The 15,884-nt window shown below is 39.6% G+C and overlaps 3 long non-coding RNA genes across 5 annotated transcripts; all 3 read right to left on the bottom strand.

Moving 5' to 3' along the window:
• Positions 1–1,633: 1,633 nt before the first annotated feature.
• On the bottom strand, positions 1,634–2,286 carry LOC123988330. The gene is made up of 3 exons (XR_006829916.1): positions 2,210–2,286; positions 1,860–1,970; positions 1,634–1,705 (listed from the first exon to the last, which is right to left on the bottom strand). It is a non-coding gene; the product is annotated as an uncharacterized LOC123988330 (long non-coding RNA).
• Positions 2,287–2,772: 486 nt separating this feature from the next.
• On the bottom strand, positions 2,773–4,417 carry LOC123988292. Of its 2 annotated transcripts, XR_006829866.1 has the most exons (4): positions 3,933–4,417; positions 3,772–3,864; positions 3,313–3,665; positions 2,773–3,215 (listed from the first exon to the last, which is right to left on the bottom strand). It is a non-coding gene; the product is annotated as an uncharacterized LOC123988292 (long non-coding RNA). The 2 variants fall into 2 exon arrangements; XR_006829865.1 differs by having other exon boundaries at positions 2,774–3,665.
• Positions 4,418–4,437: 20 nt separating this feature from the next.
• LOC123988293 lies at positions 4,438–6,323 on the bottom strand. Of its 2 annotated transcripts, XR_006829868.1 has the most exons (4): positions 6,146–6,323; positions 5,363–5,706; positions 5,139–5,300; positions 4,438–4,657 (listed from the first exon to the last, which is right to left on the bottom strand). It is a non-coding gene; the product is annotated as an uncharacterized LOC123988293 (long non-coding RNA). The 2 variants fall into 2 exon arrangements; XR_006829867.1 differs by lacking the exon at positions 6,146–6,323 and having other exon boundaries at positions 5,363–5,875.
• Positions 6,324–15,884: the final 9,561 nt, after the last annotated feature.

Raw genomic sequence — 15,884 nt, forward strand, 5'->3', positions numbered from 1 at the left:
ACTTTCCATGAATTCGGGAAGTACCCTAGGCGATAACAGGCGTTAAATAAATCGCGTACCCATTCCGGTGCCAACCTGAATATGGGACGAAGGGCTTCTCCCGTTATTCCGTCGCGACCGGGTGCTTTGCTTTGGGATACTTTTGCGAGGGCGATAGCGACATCATGAGCACTGAATGGGTAGGGTACGCGTGGATCTTCTGGTGGGCCTTCTTCGGGGGCTGGTCCCGGGAATAATGGGGCAGGGCGTGTATTAACGGTAGTGCTTGGTCGGTTTAAGGCGGGTGGAGCGGCCAGTCTGACGAGGGTGGATGGATTTGGGGCTTCATGGCTGGGTCCAGGTTGCGGGCTGGTCGACCGGTTTCGTGCGACAGGAATGGAAGTAGTTCTGCCTGCTGATCTGGTATCAGTATGGCTCATAGCATTGAGTGTAGGGTTTGATTCGGGTGTGGTTACTACAGTGGGTTCGGTCACAAATAATTGGGATACGGCGGCTATAAACTCCGTTTCGTTTAACCGTACTAGGGAGGTTTTTCCTTTTAACCTTTTCATGACTGTCTTATAGGGCTTTCCCCACGGATAGCGAGCTACCTCGTTTATCATCTCAGTCCATGAGGCTTCCTTACCCTGTCGAATGGCTTTGATTAATGCACGACGATCGGATATCATGCGTTGATGCAGGGGGTGTTCGAGATTGATTGGCGCATTTCTATTATTGTTCGACATACGTGTAGCAGCGCGACGCGATTTCGCGCGTGATCGCGCCGCGTTTAACCTAAGCTCCGATATCTTTTTGCTCCACCAGGAAACATATCGTCTTTTTCTGGTGGAATTGTTGGATTTCGGTATTCGCGCTGCCTCATACCATGACTCCAGCTCTGTTATGGCTGCATCTATACTTGCTGTATTTTCGAATTCAAAAATGGTCCGGCGCGAATCCAGGATTCGGTTTCCGGTGGCAGAGAAAGGTTGGCGGCAATTATCGAAGCCTATGCTTCTTTGTCGGGTGGGCTATATTGTATATTCCACGCGGAATTCATAGGTGAGGACTCGAAAGCAGGGGTGGCGGCAAAGCGATGGATTAGATATTTGTGATCTGATCCGGTATATTTTGTTGACACGAACGAGTTTTTTAGACGCGTTTTTAAGGTATGACTACAGGCCATGGTGTCAATTCGCGATTGCTGATGGTTACGGGTGAACGTGGGACCTCCTTTGCTGTTTACGGGTATCAGACCGATTTGTTCACAAACACGGAGCAGCCGATATCCGCGCGCGTCGATACGATCTGAGCCCCATTGCACGGAACACGCGTTGAAATCCCCAGCTATGATTTTCGGTTTGGTGGACGACGCGATTCCGGTTACCAGGCCGTTTAATTGGCTTTCGTATGTACCCATTGTTAGGGAGGGGGAAAAATAACAACCTAGTATAATGAAGTCGCGAGTTTCTAGGCCTACGCAGCCATCGGAGGTGTGTATCTTACGTATGATTCCCAGCTCGCTGATTGGGGGTGTTCGTTGCACACACCACATGCTAACGGTTCCGCTTTGGTCTGTATGCCATTCTGGTTGTGGTCGGTATGGCTCGCTGATTACTACAATGTCGGCGCGGTAGTCGTGCACGGCTTGCCAAAGCATGTCTTGTGCTGCGCGACAATGGTTCAAGTTAGCTTGCAGCACAGTAAAGCCGGACATCGTTATTTCCTGTCAATTAAATCATGGGTTAGTTAGGGTTTTGCTCGTCATTTTTTCATACAAATTTTATTTCTTATTATTATTTATTATACGTGTCCTTGTCTAACGATGACTAATTGTTTTAATTTGTGTAATCATGATTTTAGGTGATCTGGTTCCTTACCTATTAATTGGGGCAAATTCCTTTCCTTCGTTCTCTGGTTTCTCTCTCTTGCCTCTCTCCGCTGTTTTTCTTCTTGGCCTCTTCTTCTCTCGACAGATGTTGACGTGATTCCTATGTGGCACAAGCATATGAGTTTCTGATATTTCAAGGTTCAGCGGATATTTTCGTTATGGTTGGGCCACGTTGAATGAGTTACTTCAATTGTGTTTGAATCAGGATTTTAAGTGACGGGGAGGTGGTGTGTATGAACGCGTTCGATTTTTTATGTATTCGCTGACGGTCACAAGATTAACACTTTATCACTAATTGTTAATGAAGTGTATGGACATCACTTTTCTGTACTTACTTACTTGAGGTTGAGGGTGAAATTTAGATGGTAATAGATCCTATCTTGCAGTGTGCGATTTAATCCAATAAACGTTCCTTGACGGTGGCTCAATGGAATATGGACCATCGAGGCTGTGCACAATGGAAAGTGGCGCAGCGCAGCTTCGCTTCTTCCCGAGAGGGGATTGGTTGGTACATTAGCTTCGGTTACGATGGTGGGAAAGATGGGCGTGGCGAACTGTCAGCAAATGACACGTATGAACGGACTGGGTTCTTGGTGCGTTTAATTTTCTGTCTTTCTTTAAATTAGTAACCTTTTGATTAATATTAATTTAATTTAATTATTCTATTCTGCCGTCCTGTGATATGAGTGATTGTGGTTATTGAGTGAATGAACGAATGGTTGCTGCTTCTCTAGCTACTGATATTTAATAATGCATGGCGAGTGGTCTTTTGGCTAACATTAAGGTATTTGATCTAATCTATTTATTGACCCATCTAATTTGAATATGATTGAGGATCGGGGGCTGATGGTGGATGCGGATATACCTCTTACATATTGGTGGTATGTTTTTTATTTGTTTGTTTGATGATTTCAAATACATCGATTAATTGCGCTTGGTCTGTCGTCGTTTTTTCCTGTTCTTCTGTTATTAGAAGTGATGTAGCATCATTCTCATTACTGTGATGTTCATGTTTCTGCACACTCTCTTCCTTTGTAATTATCGTATGGTTGCGTCACTGAATTGGATATGGTTTATAAGCTTGACTGATTCAATCCTGTAAGGGCGAATTAGTTTCTTTTACTTTTGCCTTTACGTCTTATGCTTTTTTGCTTCTGATTTGTGATCGCCCGTACTGGTCAGTCTCGCTTTTCCTTCTGTCTGCTGCTGAATACTCTTGTTTATAGTTACACTCTCGTTTATGGGTGCTTGTGCATTATTATGGGACGAGATACTTACAGCATGCTTCACCCTGTTTTCACCTTGCTTTTATGTCAAGCCTTCTTGCTTTATTTTAAGTCATGTTCTGTAATTGATAGTTGAGTAAATGGTGCGTGTGAGTGGGACCCGACATTGACTGGCTTTATCACGATTGTATCTTACAGTTTGTACATTCTACTCACTATCGGGACTCCCGGCGATATATTACTTTCAGGAGCTGCTATGGTAACTCTTAACCCCCCTTTTTTCGCAAGTGCATCTCCCTTGTAGGATTTTATGCAGTGCATAAGTAATATTAATTTATTAATTTATTAAACTGGTGATTGCTTGATTGCTTTATTTGGCCTGATGCAAACTCTAACCCTGTTTGACTGGCGGATTGGGTGTGCGAGCACTGCTACGCATTGCTTTTCTTTGAGTTTAAAGTTTATACAACGGGGTTGTGGCTCTTCCCATGGTGGGGAATGGGCTTTCCCCTTGGCATGCAGTTGCACGGACAGACAGCTTGGATGTTTCTTATCTTAGTCGGTGACTGCTGATGGAATAAAGCATGATGGTTAATGGATGTTTGACCCTATATTCTATCCATAATAGGTGTTTACATTTTGTATCCATTATTATTATTTGATTGTTATGCTTACTGTCGTCATCGTTTGCTGCCAATATCTTCCTTGAGTTTTGTTAATTTCAAGTTCCTTTTATATGTACACTTTGTCATGATTCACGGTGGTACGCTGAAAGTTTAAGCGCTGATTTCATTACTGGTGTCAGGCACCTATTTATTTAATTACTATTTACTTACCTTTTCAACATTATTCTTCTTGTTGGTGTGCCTTTGCTGTTTGTCCCTAGATTGTTGATTGACTGTGTGATGGGGACTGGTAGCTCTCTTTCTCTATGCAACTGATTTGATGCAATTTCTTTTCAATTATATACCTTGCCTGCCTGGGATATACAGATTCCCCGTTTTTCCGTTCCCCCTTTTTCTTTTACTTCTTTTGTTTCTTATAGACTTTCTTTCTTTCCTTCTTCCCTCAATTGGATTAATTCATGCCCGTTCGCTCGCTTGTCCATTTATTGTCGACTATGCCTTTTGAGGTAACTGCTGAAGATTGCTCTCTGTTATGGCCTTGGTCTTTTTGGTAATGCGGGTGCTGATGATGGCTTTGTGGATGGTCGATCTGGGATGACATTGATAATGACGGTGATATGAATGACAAATATTCTTTCCTCGTAATTGATAATTGATTTTGATTTGATTTTGTTATGTTCGCCCTAAGTATTTGAATTATTACATTGACCTAAGTAGTTCTGCCACTTGGAATTGGGCTGATCATGGGAGCCACCTGGGTGGTTTTTTCTTGTCGCACTTGATTGCATATTTGATTGTATGCTTAATTGTATTCTGATGTAGCCCGTTGATCCTCTGGTTATTTCTATTTTAAGATACCTTTTGCGATCATGACTGAGTGACGACACTTTGCTGTTGCTGCTCATGATGCTGATTTCTTTCCCTTGATTGATTGACTATATGAACGGACGTATGTATGCGCGTTAGTATAGGTTTGTGGGAATGTGCATAACTTATATTTATTTATTATTTTGTGAATTTAGTTGTGTGTCATGCTCCTAGCTACTTCCCTAGATAAATTCCCCTTACATTTATAATTGCATCTATAGTGAGTATTCAGTATCACCCGTTACTATCGCCATCATTGCCTATATGCTTTTGGAGCACTCAGGCCAGTTTTAACTTTATTCGATCTAACTTCATTTTATTTAATTTATAATCGGTTGCACAGTTTCAATTTTAATTCTGATTTGTAATTTGATTTTAATTTAATTCTATTTGATTTTATTCTTATCATGTGATTTTACTCTAATTCCTCTCATTAGCATGCTTTCCTGATTTTATTAATTATTAATTTAGTGCACTTGAGAGATAACGTGAATTGCTGATTTGGCAAGGTACATTATCCCCTATTGCCTGTTGTTGCTCTTTAAATACCTTTTCTTTGCCGATGTGTTTTCGGTTCTTAGTACCGAACTTAAATTTCCAATTCCTAGTCGAGCATGTGATAAAGGGATGTTGTCTTATCTTCTATGAATGATTGGTTACTGGATCTGGTACAGCGAATGAGTGTTTTTGTAGACAATACGGTGGCTGGCCCTGTATTATCATGCATTGTATTAAACAACTTTTTTTTAAATATTCTATCCATAATAGCATACCTTTCCGTCTTTACTTCTTCCTCTTCTTCTTTTGCTAACGGGGTTAATGCATGCTATTTGCTTGCTTATTCGCTTCGTCCTTGGTAGCATTCTTGGGGTGATTGCTGAGGTCGGTTTTGTGGTTGCATTGGTCTCCCCGAGCAGTTGAGGGTCTGATGATAGTTTGAGCGTGATCAGGTGTGCTATGTTTCCTCTCTTTGATTTTGGCTATTCCCATCCTGATAGTTTCTGTTAATCCTGTTTTCAGTTTCACCTCTGTGTATTTCATCGCTATAATAGTCACAGTGATAGCTTCTTTGCCACATCTTCATCAAGTAAATATTTAAACGACATTCCGGGTTGACCTGTGGATTTGAAGTTATATTATTATCCCTAATGGACTGTTATTACTCACATTATTATCTGACAGCATCTTAATGTTGTTTAATCAAGTTACGTCACTGTAGACTGCCCTTGTCTTATTTGTGACTGTGTGTATGTATACGTGTGAGTGTGCGATTCATATGATTAATGAACAATGTTACTTTTTGATAAATTCTAATTTTAATTTTTATAAATGGTGTTAACTTAATTTAATCTCTGTACTGATCGGTGCAAACTAACTCCTTAAGGGCCGACATATTAGTTTGTAGGTTAGGATGTTGTGTACTGACTTTTCTGAAGCCTATCATTATGTAAACTGCATCGGACTTTGGTCGCTTACACTGAAATTCATTTAATTTAATTTGATTTCATTTTGAATCGCTCTGATTATACAGGTTAATTTACTTTATTCAAACTAACCTTTGGCTTTATTTCATTTTATTAGTACATCTTCCCTTATCAGACCATTCGTATAAGTTGTATCTTGATAATTTGATCCTGAATGACGTGGTGTTCGGTTTCGATTAAATGTTTTAGTTTAGTCACCTGCTATTCGGGGTCGCAGCTCTTAAGAAATAATAAATTTTGACGTGGGATGCTTCGCTTGGTATGTGGAACATTGTCTGGAATATTCATGGTAACGAGAGCGCACTCTGCCGGTCATTTTTGTAATACGATTCGATTTTGACTTATTCGATTGCACTCGATGCGATTGTTGGACATCCGATTCGATCGATTGCTTGAGATCCGGTTTGATTTACTTACAATTAATTTTATTTATTTTTTGGCATTTACGCACGCGATCTGTGTGAAGGTGAGATTGGGGGCAGTCTGCTGTAATACGTGACACGGTTTAAATTATTCTCGCATGTATTCATGATGCTGAGCTTGCATTTGTAGTTTACAATTTCTCTCTTCATTTGTTCGTACGTACTTATTCTTGGAAACTTCAATTTCTTATCATAAAGCTGAATATTGGTCCTTTTCCCATGATTGCGATCGCGATCACGATATAATGTGGCGGTATGAATTCGCCATTAAACAAATTGTTGGTTGCCATTGCTTAATTATTTTATGTGTTGCAAGGCGGCGATTTGGTATCTTCTTATTAAATGATATTGCTTGACTTAACGATTGAGCTTGCATTGGCATCTTTAAATCGCGTGATTGATTCTTTTGGGCCTGGGTGCGCTAAGCAGTTATGTGGGACAGTGGAATATCGCGTGCTCTTGCAGTCGTTAGTGGGGACGTATAGCTATTGTCGTTGGCATAGCGGAGGAATTAGGTTGGCCGGGTATGCGCACGCGTACTGTACGACAGGTTGTGATTGTGCAATAATAAATTGGTAGTTATTAATTAATTCATGTCTATATTTATTATTTTTACTTGAGTTCACTTATGCTTATATTTATTTTATATTTGAACACCTGAATTTATGCTTACTTTATATCTTGATTACATACTTATCCTACATACTTATCCTAATATTATCCTAATATTAATATTATTATTCATATTCTTAATACACTTAGACACAAATTAGTAGGTGAGGTATAGGGCTGTGAGTGCGGAGGTGATTGAGCTTAAGCTTACACGGCTAGCTAATCTGTTAGGCTACTTATGCACTTCACTGGTGGGTGTGAGGTGGATGTGAATGGGGGAAGGTACATTGAGATGAACATGACTGGTGTAAATTGCATGGATAATTGTGAGGATTGTGCGGGTGCGGGGTATGATGGTGTGGCGAGTATGGGCAACAGTTGTGCATCAAATCTGTGTGCGAATGGGGTGAACGGTGAAACGATGTGTCATGATAGTGAGTCGGATGATTGATCAAGTGATTTGGGGCATGGGCCTCCTGGAGGGTTCCCTGGCCTGCTCGTTGGCTCGGTGGTTGAGCATCCACTTCCATTAGGGGGGGAGGTGGCGCACTACCCCTTGATGGTAGCGAATTTGACCTGGTTTGCCTCGTTTGTGTTTGCCTTTGCCTTAGTTGATATTGTCCTCGACGAGACCAGCGATACGGGTTTGGCGCCTAGTCGACGCCTGACTGAGGTGTACCACTGCTGTGGCGTGCCGCATCATTTCGCGTTGTATACGCTCTACTCGGGCGCTTACCACCCTTTCAACGGACCCGCAGATGATGGCATCCAGTTGCTGTAATAATAAAATTAGAAGTTAATTATCCGTTATTGTATTCGCGATAAAGTATTTGCGACAATATAGGATGTCGTAAATTTTGGTATTATTAATAATAATTGGATTCCTTAATTTTGGTCGGCTCTGGGTACGTTCTCGAGATTGTTTCTTAATAAAATTTTCAGTTTATTGTTCCAGAATAGGGTTAGCTGCGACTCTGATCTTGATTATGTTGATTATGCTCATATCTAAGTTTAAGTCTTAATTGTGATATTGTTCGTATTTTCGATCGCGACCCTATTGCGGTGTGGTTTCGGGTTGGTTTCTATTTAGATTTGTTTAATCTACACTGTATTTTGGCTTCATTGATCCTGATTTTGATTCTGATTTCGATCTTGATTTCCCTGAGCTTAAGTCATTCTATTCTGATTTGATTTCTGTTCTTAACTTAATAGTAAATGCTAATTTAAGTGTTGAACTGGCTTCATGATGATTCCAGTGGGGTTCAAGGGGCTGACTTTGACTCAGTATACTGCCCTTGAGAATGGCTTTATTCAACTTAATCAATTATTGCTGCTTTTGTCTAACTGCTAATACTGATTTTGTTTAGGATACGGGTTACAATCTGGGCCGGGATTTGATATCGTGCTACTCTAATGTATACCTTCACCTTAATTTAATTGATTTTGATCTGATTCTGATTATTACCTCAATATAGGTTGGTATTGGTTTAAATGATCTTGTTCATTGATTAATTCTAGGTACAACGTCATTACGGTTGACTTGATTCTGATTCTAATTTTAGCTTTTAACTTCAATTCCACTCTACTCGTTTCCCTGCTCTGAACCCCGACTTATATTTGAATTATGCGGTCTGTGTCCCATCTAATTTTCCTTTTATTGCCTGATTTATGGTGGATTGATTTAATCCCGATTTCAACTATATTTTGTTTAATTTCGGAACGTTGTTATGCAGACATAATGTGTTTTCACCTTTAGGTCGATTTCGATTTTGAACTTTGTTTTGGCTATGATTTTGAGCTTAGTTACAGGTTTATTTAATCGCGACCTTATTGCATTTATGATCCTGGCTTGGGCTTGATCTTCATTTCTTTTCATTTCAGTCTGAATTCTAAAAGTCACTTGGTTCTGATTTAGCTGGAATTGATTAGGATTAAATTATGGTTACATATGACTTTACTACGGTGACGATTATGTTTAGGATTGGTTGTAACGTTTAATTGAGTTTAATTAGGCGTATTGATTTGATGTGATTTGATCTAATCTGACTGGAATCGCTTTGATTTTGAGTTTGCTCTGGTCTAATTAGGGTTGTATTTTAAGTGCAGTCATGAACGGATATCATTGGACATCTTTATTCCCACCAGGGTCTCGATTTGATAATAATTAATTTCGGGTGATTGACTGGGTCCCGGTCTGATTGCGGATCGCAGTTCGGAGTTTAATTTGATTTGATTCAATATAATTCAATTTGATTGTGGTCCTAACTGTGATTCGTTGTTGATCTTGAATTCACTTCATTTCATCTTATTCGTTTTATTTATTTATTCATTTTATTTATTAATTATTTATTTTTCACTTATTCTATTTCACTTACTCTATTTTGTTACGACAATTTGATTTTAATTTTAACGTTCAATGTCAGATTAATACAATTTGGCTCTCTATTGTAATTAATCTACCTCGCTACCGACTTTGCTGCATTAGTCTAATTTCATTGCGAATTCGATTTTGCCTGGCCACATTGGCTCTACCTTCTAAAATTGGAATTTGATTCTATATTTGAATTTATTCGGAATTTGGTATTGTCTCATTTCATTTCTTAACCTTGACAGCGCTGGGGAGACTGATGTACTGATGATTTGATGGGTTTGATAAATCAGATAAATGTGAGTATGTGCGTGATCGACGTTTGTGATGCTCAATTGGTACTTACATCGGGGCTCAGCAGGATTCTTCTCTGATTCGGGTCTGTCGTGGTAGGCGGGCGCGGGGTCCCGGGGTCCGTTTCTGCCGTGGAGCTGGCCCCGGCATTGTCTTCGTCTATGGTCGCGATGGCGGGTAGAAGATCGTTCCTCATGTTCTCCATTTGCACGGGCGATTTGATGTCGGTCGGCGGATCTGTTGAATTGGCACACATATTTACTTAGCTCACTTGCCTGCTGCGTCGGGGACGGATTCGCGACTCACTGGCTCCCGTGTCATTCGCACTGTCACTTCATTTCACTTCATTTTGCTTACATTTTGATTTGTGCTTGCACATAGTGTTTAATGTTTAATTTATATTTGAGATTTACCCCTTTTTCTGCCTTTCTTCCCCTTCCTGTGCTCTGTGTTGGCGTTCGTGTGTGGATGCTGCTTGCTAGCTGCTGTCGGCTGAAGCTCGCTCCTTTTCCTTCTTTCCTTTCCTCTTCGTTGTTCTTACTGTAAATGTTAATTGCTGAATGAGTTCGGGTGAATGAGGACAGAATTGGGTGGAATTGACTCCTTGACTGATTGATTCATCAATCTGTCGATTTGTGTGTTAATTGTATGTTGATGGATTGGAGGGGTAATGGAGCGAGAGGGGTGATTATAGTTATATGTTGACTAAGGTTTGATGTTTTGGATATCTTATGGTAAAGGATTCAACGAATGACCTACCTATTTGGTGGACGACTGGTCGGATTAAATTCAGGATCGCTAGTGGTTTACTAGTGGTTTGCTGGTTGAGTGAGTTTGATCGAACTGGACAGAGTGAAACGTAGAGAACAAATGGGTTGGTTGGATGAGCTCTTTCCAAGTGTCGTTGCCAGTCCCCTCTGTGACGGCTGAGGAGGATGGGTTTGTGCTGGGTCGGCCGGTGATTGGAGGATGGGGGGAGGTGCTCATTGGTCGGTCGGGCGCATTCTTTCATGATTTGCGCAGGGCCGTGTGGCGTATAGGGGGCTGAGTGGGGGATGGTTGGGGAAGAGCGTATCCCTTCCCTTGCCTTTCACACCTCACTCCGCGTTAGTGGTATTCTTGGCAAGTGCATAGCTTATGACTATGTTAATTAAACATGCTTTAATATAGATTTAATATCAGCTCGAGGGCGATAGGCTGACCATTTAATTGAGTATGATGTAAGGGGAATATTGATTCAAAGCAGTTTCTGCTTATAGTCGTGGAATGGTAATTTGTCAGGATGTAATTATTCATTCAGTCATTCTTTTATTTCTTTTATCTTCTTCTTTTGTCCTAACTTATTGACCTAGACATGATTGGTAATGGTGTCTGCTGTTATCTTGTGACGTGTTAGATTCATATTTTATAATAATAATAGTACGCTTGATGTTCTATGCTTGATACTGATCTATCTCACCTTATCGAATTGGCTGGTTAATTATTCGGTTTAACCGATCAATGATATATACTTCGAGCCGACTCGTGCAATTTCTCTGTGCCACATTTGATTAATTGCTCGAAGTTTTATTCAAATCTTGGGGTGGTTGTAAGACATAGGCTGATCTGATTAGATATCTTAATACCATGATGTATGAAAGTTGATCGAACTGACTCATGGTCATGGCACCTAGGTGAATAGTTCCCTTCTAGTCTGTGTTTATTCTTATACTTCTTATTCGAACTATTATTTTGTGCTGCTTTTAGCGGGTGGTGGCCCTTCATTTCTTTAAAATGGATAATCAACTTTATGATAGTATTTAGACGGGCTGTTACTTCATATTGTTTTCAGTTCTATCTTATTTAATTGCGTGAGCACTGCTGAAGTCATTCTTGTTGGTATGGTTTGCGCGGGACGGGCACCTTTTATATCCATAGCTTGATATTGCTTGTCTTATATATTGACCACTTCAATATCCTTCAGTATCTCTGGATATGTAATGGCCTGGTACTTGACTTTGGATTTCAGGCTCATAAATTTGGTTCGCTGGTCGTGTCGAGTGGGTCCTTTCAGCTGGTCCCCATTAATTCTACACTGCTTTCACTAAATCCATTTGGATTTGTTTATAATTTCATAAACATTTCACGCAATTGGTTTAACCTGATATTATTTAATTTATTTCTTTTATTTCTTTTACTTTATCCCAGCTTCATTTAGCCACCTTAATTTGAATTTTGACAAGATACCATTACCCTGTTCTAATTAGTCCCATACTTTAATCTATTCCTGAAAATCATCTGATCTCACTTCGAGTCAGGTAGTGTTGAATCTGACGCGCAATTTAACTTGATTTAATCTTAATATAATACTGCTGTTATTCTGATTTCGGCTTGAGTGGAATGAGGGGTGGGATTTGATTGTGATTATGGTGATTCAATCTTCGCTCCTCTTACATTTTGTGCTGAATTCGAATTCGATTTTGATATTGACGGTCATTCCATTCTTAGTTGCTTCAGATACCTGGATTCTGGCCTTCTCATGATCCCTATATTTAATCGACTAATTATAGGATTACATTTCTATTGCAATCTAATCCCAATCTACTTTAATGTTATTTCTATTTAACAACTTTAATGGTGAACGAGATTGGGTGCTGGCTATGATTTACCTAATCTTAAATTTTATTTTAGGATTGCTTGACGCTCAATCCTGACTTGATTTAATTGATTGACCTCAATCTCCATTCTTAATGGTAATATATTCTTTGAGCGATTATTGATACCGATCTTATTTTGAGTTTGGTTTGATTTGGATTTTATTGAGTATGATCCCTGTCTCAATTTTGCCGGCCCGATTCTAGTTCCTATCCTTTTATTTTTTCTTTTCTTATTCTTACTTAACTTACCTGCTCTTAAGCCTGCTTCATCTCGTTGGTTCTTTTCTGTTCGTTTACCTGCATAACTCAGTGTTGGTGTAGGTATACAGTGTGGCCACTTGCGTAGCGATGCCGGCAAACTGTTGTCGTCATTGCTTCTCATGGAAGTTTGATTCCCTAGTGGTCGATAATTTGGCTATTTCTTTGAATGTCTGATTGAACTGTGCAATTTGTTTGATATCGGGTGGTTGACGCTATAAGCTATAACTGTTTATTGTTGTCACCTTGCCCTGTTGTCATCACCTTGCCCTTACCTGCCACTCTGCTTTAATTAAATACTTATTTACTGTATTGTATGGTGTGCCGGTACGTCCGGTTATATTATTTTAAAATAGAACTATTCGATCTCTTTAAGTTTGAATTTTGAATTCCGGCGGCCGGGCTTAAAGCCACAGGGCTATGATGATGGAAATTTGTGTTCCAGATTTGAATTATAAATTTTATTATAAATTTTCGATTGAAATTTCGTAATTTTGGAGTCGGGGCTGGGTATTTACGGATTGGAACCTATGATTTCGGACATCAGTGTTAATCATTTTATCATGCTTACGCTTGAGACTGGGCTTATGCTACTGATTTGTCATGTATAATTCATAATTTGCCCTGCTAGTCAACTCATACACTCGCGTATATGTGGCTGAGTGCAGTTGTTTGGTTTCACTCTGACCTTGATTATGTTTCCGGTATTCTTCTGATTTTGGTCTATCTTTTGATCTGAATTTGCTGCAGTTTATAGTGTAAGTGTGAGGCTGTATTGATTGAGGCTCGGGTTTGATTTGATTTGAGCATGATTCTGGTCTTCACTTTCATTTTGATCGGTTGAGACTTGACTTGATTTCGATCCCGGTTTCGCTCTTAGTTCCGATTTAATTCCGATCCTGATTTCGATTTCGACTCCGATTCGACTCCGATTCTGATTTCGGTTTCGGTTTCGTTTCAGTCCAAAGGTTAATGGCGATCTTGATTCTGGTTTCAATTCCGATTTTGATCAAGGGTTCGATTTCGATCTTGATTCCGATTAAATTTTCTTAGGTCTTCATTGTTGTTTTCTGTTGCATGCGGACTTGCCTCGTCCGCGATATGATAACAAACAGATGGGACGGGTAACTTGCAATTTATTGCCCTATTCTAAAGACGATACAGGGCGGCACGGTATATTGTGGAATGGTTCTTGTCCTTGACTACAGATTTGGGTACTGCTATGTCTTGGTTATGGCCCTTGCGACTGATTCCAGATTTTATACAAGCTGCTATTTTTATTTTTATTATTTTATCCTTATCCTTATTGTTCAATATTTTATTTATTATGAGCGGATGTTGGGAATATTGTCCGGCTGCTTATTGTCTGATTATTGAAGGGTTGGTTCTGACCTTCGATCTCTGTAGTGTCGGTGTGGCTGCTGCACTGCGTCTCTCCTTTTGTAACTCTTCTTCCTTTATCTGCACGTGATTGTTAACAATGGAGTTCCCCCTTCCTCTCTATCCTTGTTAATCCATCATTTTTATCGTTGTTTGTAGCTTAAAGTAATTTCTCTCTCCTTTTAATTAATGAATTGGCTCACTTTGATTTGATTTAATTAATTCTGCTTGATGGATCAAACGTTACTGTAATTTGTATTGTTCATGAGTGGGAATTGCTTCATTATTTTCTTCTATAAGTTATTTTATGTCTATCATCAATGGTTATGCTGACTTTTGCACAGGCCATGCCCTGAAAGGTTTTTCTTTCTTGACTTGAGCTAGGGTGGCTAATGCTTTATCCTACATCAGTTCCTTTCTTTTCTTGGAATTGTATTGCTTCAATATAAAGCGAAGTAAAGCGAAATCTAGAATGGCAAAGATTATGAGGAAGCGATCTTCGGTTCTCGGCATCATGAATGACTTGTCTGTGGGTTGATCTCCTTTACGAATAATTAAATAAAATGAATGCTCTCTTTGCAAATTTCCATTAAATCAATTTCCCTGCCGTATTAAGCTATCTATGAGTATACTTCTTATTTGTTCATCACCTCGGTTTGCTTCGTTTTATTATTACTATTGTGCCCGGATTTTATCCTAAGTTATTACAATTAAGCTGCCGTTGCTGATAGGAGTCTCTATTTAAATTTTGAATCTCTTATCTATCTCTTATTTCTTTATTTCTTTACACTGTTATACGTATTTGTAGCATCTATTTTGCTGCTAAAGGTTTGGTCTTTCGTCTTTCCTTTATTTATTTTTGCGAACAGATTCCGCTTGTTAGGATTGCAATTGGACACGTTTGGCCTCTCCATTTATTTTTTAGTATTTAGTATGTTAAGATTTATGATCACCCTGGTACTTTAAGTGACACCTACGGTTTCATGGGGTTTGCTCGTTGACTGTGTATCGCGGGTCATATTTCATCTATTTCATCATCCCTTGCCGATACGACTTTTCGTTCCGGCTGGTATGGTTGTCCGCCCATTGTATGGCAACGTTGGATGAGGGTGAGAGTTGCAGGGCTTGTTTACGGGCGTTATTTCCTTTCCTCTCCTAACTGCTATGTTTGGATTGGCCTGCCGGGCGACCAAAGAGGCTTGTGCGTCGGTGCACACGTGTTTTGCTCTTAGGCTCCGCACGTGTTGCGGAATTTGGAAATGTTCATAAATGGTTAACGAATGACTTGTATACTTGTGGGTAAGCTCCAGATGTGTATGTTAAATGATTTCATATATCACTGTGCACCATTGTAAGTACTGAGGCGTGACTATTCGGAGATGATTTCCTTCATATTATGTATCAAAGGTAGGGAATTGTACCTGGGGTAAATGTAATGTTCATGGGACGGGTTGCAAGATTGAGTGATTGAATGCATGCGAGAGTTCATGTCTTCCCGGTTATATTCATAAATTGTATTCATTAATTTAGGTATATATTATACATTATATATTTCACCATAAATTTGTTTCTCTTTACATGGAATACATAGTAGTACATTCTTGATCTCACTGCTACCTCCTTTAAATTTTAGTGGTGGGTATAGTAGATAAAGCTAGTAAGCATAGCGATGTTGTATTGTATTTTGAGAATAATTGCTTGCTTGCTGCGATACTTTAAGAGAATACTCGGCTTCTTGTCAACGTTTTGTTGGATTGCGGTTTGCTGTTCACTCAATGTGGCAGAGTTTAGTGTGGTTATGTGCGAGTGATGGACTGGAGTGGTCGATAGCTCATTTTATT

Source organism: Osmia bicornis, chromosome 11 (genome assembly GCF_907164935.1).
Source record: "Osmia bicornis bicornis chromosome 11, iOsmBic2.1, whole genome shotgun sequence".
NCBI lineage: Eukaryota > Metazoa > Arthropoda > Insecta > Hymenoptera > Megachilidae > Osmia > Osmia bicornis.